The following is a 7,640-nucleotide window of genomic DNA, read 5'->3' on the forward strand; positions in this document are numbered from 1 at the left end:
TCTTTCACCTTTTCACTGCTCCCCACTAATTTCCACCCTTCTGGCCACCACCAGTCTGTTCTATCTATGAGTTTAAGAATGGTTTTGTTTTTTAGATTCTATATGTAAGTAGAATTATGCAATATTTTTCTTTCTTTGACTTTTTTCACTTAGCACAATACCATCAAGTTTTATCCATGTTGTTGCAAATGGTGACTTCATTTTGTTCTTTTTTTATGGCTGAATAGTATTAAAGAAGTAGTACCTTCTTTGTCCATTCATCTATAGATGGACACTTATGTTGCTTCCATATATTAGCTATTGTGAATAATGCTACAGTAAACATAGGGGTGAGAAATTACTATTTTCATTTTCTTCAGGTAAATACTGAGAATTGGAGTTACTGGATCTTATGGTATTTCTATTTTTAGTTTTTTGAGGAAACTCCATACTGTATTCCATTGTGGCTGGGCCATTTACATTCCCACTAACAGTGTATGAGGGTTTTCTTTTCTCCACATCCTTGCCAACTTTGATATTTCTTGTCTTTTTGTTACTAGCTATTCTGAGTGGTGTGAAATGATATCTCATTGTAGTTTTGATTTGCATTTCCCCGATGATTAGTGATATTTCACATTTTTTGTGTGTCTGTTGGCCATCTGTATGTCTTCTTCAAAAAAATGTCTATTCAGATCCTTTGCCCATTTTTAAATTGGATTATTTGGCTTTTTGGTGTTGAGTATTCTGTGTATCATTTGCATATATCTTCTGTCTTCAGTAGATTGCCTTTTTGCTTTGTTGATAATTTCCCTTGCTGTGCAGATGACTTTTAGTTTGATGTAGTCTGATCTGGGTTTTTTTTTGTTTTTGTTTTTTATTGTGTTTTTTTTTTTCTTCTTCTCTTATTTCCTTTGCTTTTGGAGTCAGAGCCAAAAAAAAAAAAAAAAAAAAAAAAAAACCTCTAAGACTGATGTTAAGGATCTTACCACTTATGTTTTCTTCTATGAGTTTTATGATTTCAAGTCTTACATTCAAGTTTTGATCCATTTTGATTTGATTTTCACATATGGTGCAAAATAGTGGTCCAGATTCATTCTTTTGCATGTAGCTGTCCAGTTTTCTCAACACCGTTTATTGAAGAGACTATCCTTTCTCCAGTTTATATTACTGTCTCCTTTGTTGGATTTAATTAATTGACCACAGAAGTGTAGGTTTATATCTGGGCTCTTTATTCTGTTCCATTGATCTTTGAGTCTGTTTTTATGTCAATACCATAGGGTTTTGTTGCTGCTGTTGTTGTTTTGTGTATGTATTTGTTTTTGTTTTTGTTTTTTAGAGGGAGGGGCAGAAGGAGAGAGTGAGAGAGAAAATCTTAAGCAGGCTCCACACTCGTGTGGGCCCTGATGTGGGGCTCAATCTCACCACCCTCAGGTCATGAGCCAAAATCAAGAGTTGGATGCTTAACCAACTGAACCACCCTTGGCCAGGGTTTTGATTAGTATAGCATTGCAGTATTGTTTGAAATCAGGGAGTGTGATACCCCTGGCTTTTTTTCCTCTTTCTCAAGATTGTTTTAGTTATTCAGGGTCTTTTGTCATTCTATACAAATTTTATAATTATTTGTTCTAGTTTTGTGGAAAATTTCATTGGAATTTTGATAGGGATTGCATTGAATCTGCAGATGACTTTGGATAGTGTAGACATTTTAATAATGTTAATTCTCCCAATCAATGAGCAAAAAATAGCTTTCCATGTATTTGTGTCTTCCTCAGTTTCTTTCATCAATGTCTTATACTTTTCAGAGTACATGTCCTTTACCTCTTTAGCTGAATTTATTCCTGGGTTTGTTTTGTTTTTTTTTATAAAATTTTAAATGGAAATGTTTGTTTGGTTTGTCCCTCTAATAGTTTATTTTTGTGTATGGAAATGTAAGAAATTTTTCTCTACTGTTTTTGTATCCTATAACTTTTTTTTTTTTAAAGAGCTTTTTTTTTTTTTTTTTAAAGATTTTATTTATTTATTTGACAGAGATAGAGACAGCCAGCGAGAGAGGGAACACAAGCAGGGGGAGCGGGAGAGGAAGAAGCAGGCTCATAGCGGAGGAGCCTGATGTGGGGCTCGATCTCATAACGCTGGGATCACGCCCTGAGAGGAAGGCAGACGCTTAACCGCTGTGCCACCCAGGCGCCCCTGTATCCTATAACTTAATTGAATTCTTCATTTAGTTCTAACAGTTTCTTGGTGGAGTCTTTAGGGTTTTCTCATTAAGCATGCCATCATTTGGTAGGATTCACCAGTGAAGTTGTCTGGTCCTGGACTTTTGTTGGGAGGTTTTTGATTACTGATCAATCTCCTTACTAGTAATTGTTTTATTCAGATTTTCTATTTCTTCATGATTCAGTCTTGGCAGGTTGTATGTTTCTCAGAATTTATCCATTTCTTTTAGGTTGTTCAATTTTATTTGTTTAATCCATTCAGCCACTCTACATCCTTTGATTGGAGAATCTAGTCCATTTACATTTAAAGTAATCATCAGTAGGTATGTACTAATTACCATTTTTTTCATGGTGTCCTGGCTGATTTTGTAGTTCTTCTCTATTACTTTCTTTTCTTTCTCTCTCCCTTATGGCTTTGATGTCTTTTTTTAGTGTTATATTTAGGTTCCTTTCTTATTTTCTTTTATATTTACTATAATTTTTTGCTTTTTTGTTACCCTGAGGTTCATATATTTCATCCTATGTATATGACAGTCTAAGTTGACAGTAATTTAAACTTGAATACATTCCAAAATTCTACATTTTTACTAGCCCCATGTTTTATATTTTTGGTGTCACTTTTTGCTTTTATATATCCCTTAACCAACTATTATAGTTTAGTTAACTTTAGTTAGTTAGTTAACTTTAGTTTTAGTTAACTTTACTATTTTTATCTTTTAACCTTTTTAGTAGCTTTATAAGTGATTAACCCACTACCTTTACTATATAGTTACCTTTTCCAGTGAAATTTTTGCTTTTATATTTTTGTTGTTGTTGTTGTCGTTATTAATTAGTGCTATTTCTTTTCATCTTAAAAAAGTCCTTTTAATGTTTCTTGTAAGGCTGTTTTAGTAGTAATGAACTCTTTTAGCTTTTGCTTATCTGGAAAACTCTGTGTCTCTCTTTCAGGTTTGATTGATAACCTTGCCAGGTAGAGTATTCTTGGTTTTAAGCTTTTTTCCCTTCAGGTCTGTGAGTATGTCATACCCCTCCCTTGTGACTTGCAAATTTCCTGCCAAGAAATCTTCTATTAGTCTTACGGGGTTTCCCTGATATTTTAACTTTTGTCATTTTAATTATAATATGTCTTGGCGTGGCCCTCCCTGTGTTCATTGTATTTCAAATTCTCTAGGCTTCCTGGATTTGGATCTCTGTTTCTGTCTTTAGGTTTCAGCCATTATTTCTTCAAATAAGTTTTCTGCCCCTTTACCGCTTCTCTTCTGGGATCTGTATAATGTGAATGTTATTCTGCTTGATGCATTCCATAGGTCTTTAAAGTTACCTTCTTTTTTAAAATGATTTTTTTTTTCCTTTTTGCTGCTCTGAGTTCCACTGCTTTATCTTCCAGTTTGTTGATCTGTATTTCTACTTTATGCAGTCTGCTGTTGAACCACTCTAGTGTATTTTTCAGTTCTGGTTTTGTGTTGTTTAGCTCCGTGACTTCTGTTTGGTATTATCTTACCTTTTGTATCTTTTTGTTGAATTCTGACTGTGCTCATCTATTCTTCTCCTGAGTTCAGTGAGTATCTTTGTGGCCTTTATTTTGAATTCTTTATCAGGTAGATTACTTATCTCCATACCATTAAGGCCTTTTTCTGAATTTTTGTCTTCTTCTTTCATTTGGAACCTACATCTCTCTGTTTTCTCATCTGTTGACTCTCCGTGTTTGTTTTTATGTAGTAGGTAAACAGCTAACTCAGTCTTGAAGGAGTGGCCTTGTGTAGGTTATCATCCTTCATGTTCAGATTACCTTGGTTCTTGTTTGTCTCTTGAAGTTTTGTGATTGTCTAAGCCTCCTGATTTATACTTAGCTTATACCAGTTGTTGAGGGTGTGCCAAAACTGGTCAGTGATCCAAGGGGAGGAATTTCATTTGGTACCAGTTTCAGGCTGATTGGAAGCAGCTTTTAAAGTATGCAATATATACAATCCTGTGGGGCCACAGTTGTAATCCCTATTGGCTTTCAGACCAAAAGAGTTGTCCCCTTGGGGACCATTCTTTCTGGGAAATTTCGTAGTTATAAAAACGCCAAGTGGATGCACAAGGATTGTCTCCTTGTTTATGGTCATTGGGTATGCCCTTTTGCCTCTAGGGAAAAGAGAAACCTGCAGCCTGTCCCTCAGGCTGAAGGTGCATGCTAATAGGCCTTTTTCACCAGTAGACTGGAATTATGTTTCAGTCTGATGTTTGGGCAGTGCCTTGGTGGTTGTGGCCTGCCAAGAGCTATCTTTCCAATTGTTACAGTCCCATGGAGCTCTGAAATTCCAGCCCTCTTGACTTTAGCAAAGCAGCTGGAGAGGTCTGGTACACATGTTAGCTTCAGAAAGGCAGTAGGAAAATGTCTTGTATGTACATGGCCATATGCTTCAGCAATGCAGCAAATTTGCCTAGCTACAATTGTATTCTGGCTTTAGGTTGGGAGAGGGAGGATGCTGTAATTGCTAATGCTCACCAGTCCCAGCCACGGGGCAAGGGAGTGTTGCAACCCCCATGTTCACCAACTTAACTAGGGAGCAGGAGAACCCCATGATTGTTCATGCTTGCTTATACCAAGGAATGGGGAGGGTGCAACTGCCGGTGGTCTCCAGTGTCAGCAAGTGCTATAATCAGTAGTCCCTGTTCATCCCAGAAAGGTGGTAGGAGGGTGTCACAGTTGAACTTGCCCATCTGTCCTAGTGGGCTACATGAAAAATGAAACAAGTGCATCTGCCAGTGCCTCTACCACCAGGGAGGGTCTCAGCTCTCCCCCACCCCTCCAGCCAGTGTTTCTGGATTAGCAAGTGAATCTCCCTCACATATAATCTCAATTTCCTATTGCACTTTGGGACCCTTGTATATCAGTCTTGTTGGTTTTCCAAGCTAGACTTTATGGGGTTTTGTCTTTCCAGTACATATCCCAAGGGCTGGGTATCTGATGTGGGACACCAACCCCTTACTACTCTGAGAGAAGTGCCTGACTGGTGAGATCCTTCCATTTTGTGTGTCACCAGGCCAATCCAGAGAAACCATGTATCTGCCCTTTTTACCCATCTTGATGTAGTTCTTTTATCCTTTGTTGTATTAAACAGTTCATCTAGTTCTCACATCTTTTTCAGAGGGAAATGATCCATATGTAGCCATGGATTTGGTATGTCCATTTGAAGAGTAAGCTCAGGATTTTCCTATGCAGCCATTTTGGACAAATCCACCTCACCCCACCCCCACTCCAGTTTTTATCTCGGCATTCTTAAATTTGCATATAACATTTCCTCTGTATGGATCATTCTTCCTTATTCTCTGTCCTGAAATCTTGCTCATTTTCAAGGCTTAGCTCAAATTCTCTGTGCTCTGAATCCTTTCCCATCCCATTCCAGGCAGAATTAATCAATTCCTCCTTTATATGTTTCCACCACACTTCCAGTGGTGAATTGAAGCCAGCTATTATCACTGGTGAGAGCCGATTATTAAATATTCAGGAATTTTCAAGCTGATATTTAAACTCCTGTGAGCTTTAAATCAACCATGGTGAAAATACTTACACTATAGTAATGGGCAAATCAAGGCTCTTACCTTCACTCCCCATCCCCCAGCCACCTCCCAAGAGAGCTGGTTTCCAGTACACCATTGCTTGTGCATAAATTTACTATAATATATATCCTTTTTCCACTTGTGTTACAGTTAAAATATCAGTACCTCCTATGAAGTAATGAGCTCGCCAAGAGAGGGTCAGTATCTTAATTAATTTTTCTACCTTCCAGAACTCAGGAATATGTTTGGCAAATGGTAGGTGATATATAAATAACAGTTCAAATGAAAAAATATGCATTAAAAAATTACACAAAGTTTTTTTTTCCTAACTCATTTCTTATGAGAACATTAGGCACATTGTATAACCACTTAAATATATTTCTAGTTCTGCAATATGTAGAGAAATATATTTATGTGACCAGTTGTTGTGGGGATTAAACAAGATAATGGTTAGAGAGATGATTTATAAATAATAAAAAATCTATTTAAAAAGCCAGATCTATTGTTACCTTTATTACAATTGAGACATTTTATCCATGCCATCAGTGTCCACAAAGTGTTAAAATTTTCTTAAAATGCCCTTTTTCGTGGAGCCTTGGAGGTGGTAGGCTGCTTCAGGATGAAGCTGAACATCTGTTTCCCAGCTACTGGCTTCCAGAAACTCATTGAACTGTACGATGAACACAAACTTTGTACCATTTATGAGAAGCATATGGCCACAGAAGTTGCTGCTGATGCTTTGGGTGAAGAATGGAGGGGTTATGTGGTCTGAATCAGTGGTGGCAATGACAAACAAGGCTACCCCGTGAAGCAGAGTGTCTTGACCCATGGCCGTGTCCACCTGCTGCTGACTAAGTGACATTCCTGCTGTAGACCAAGGAGGACTGGAGAGAGAAAGGGCAAATCTGTACAGGGTTGCATTGTGGATGCCAATCTCAGTGTTCTTAACACGGTCATTGTAAAAAAAGGGGAGAAGGATATTCCTGACTCGCTGATACTACTGTGCCTTGTCGCCTGGGGCCCAAAAGAGCTGGCAGAATCTGCAAACTTTTCAAACTCTAGATCTAAAGAAGATGATGTCCGCCAGTATGTTGTGAGAAAGCCCCTAAACAAAGAAGGTAAGAAATCTAGAACCAAAGTGTCCTCCAACACAAATGTTGGGTATTGTTTTGAAGAAACAGCACACTAAGAAAAATAAAGAAGAGGCTGCGGAATATGCTAAACTTTTGGCCAAGAAAATGAAGGATGCCAAAGAAAAATGCCAGGAACAGATTGCCATGAGACAGAGGCTGTCTTCTCTGAGAGCTTTTACCTCTAAGTCTGAGTCCAGTCAAATATGAGATTTTCTAAGGGTGACAAATAAGATCAGACATCAAAAAATTTTTTTTTCTTAAATTACTCATGAAAACAAATTAATAAGCAACATTGAAATTAATAACCTATTTATTATACGTTCATTAATAAAATAATTATCTTTGTGAAGGAAACACTATTATTTAGCTTTTTTTTTTTTTTTTAAATAAACTCAGATTCTATCGGCTACATAAAACTTGCTTGTGCCACTGGATGAGAAAGTCACCATGGAAAGGAAAAGAGTGAGTAAATTATATAATTTCATTTTCCAAACTTGCAGCTCAGTTTTATCTGGTTCTTAAAATAGATGTTTGTGTATGCTTTCCTTCAAATATTGTTTTCCACAGTCCAATTAAATTTTTAAAAGTTTAAGTTAGTTGGAACATACATATTAGTTATAATATTGTTTTATTATGTATTCTAAATGATTGCAGCTAGATAGACTATTCTAGGAGTTGATTTGGAGTGATTTTACACTAAATTTGGGTACGTCTACTTTAGAAATGTCTACATTGGATTTCTGATCAGATTAAAAATAGTAATTCC

At 36.8% G+C, this 7,640-nt stretch overlaps 1 pseudogene; it reads left to right on the forward strand.

The window, feature by feature from the left end:
* Positions 1-2,922: 2,922 nt before the first annotated feature.
* On the forward strand, positions 2,923-7,270 carry LOC148109598 (small ribosomal subunit protein eS6 pseudogene; annotated as a pseudogene).
* Positions 7,271-7,640: the final 370 nt, after the last annotated feature.

Source organism: Ursus americanus, chromosome 8, assembly GCF_024610735.1.
Source record: "Ursus americanus isolate L20-20 chromosome 8, mUrsAme1.1.p, whole genome shotgun sequence".
Taxonomy (NCBI): Eukaryota; Metazoa; Chordata; class Mammalia; order Carnivora; family Ursidae; genus Ursus; species Ursus americanus.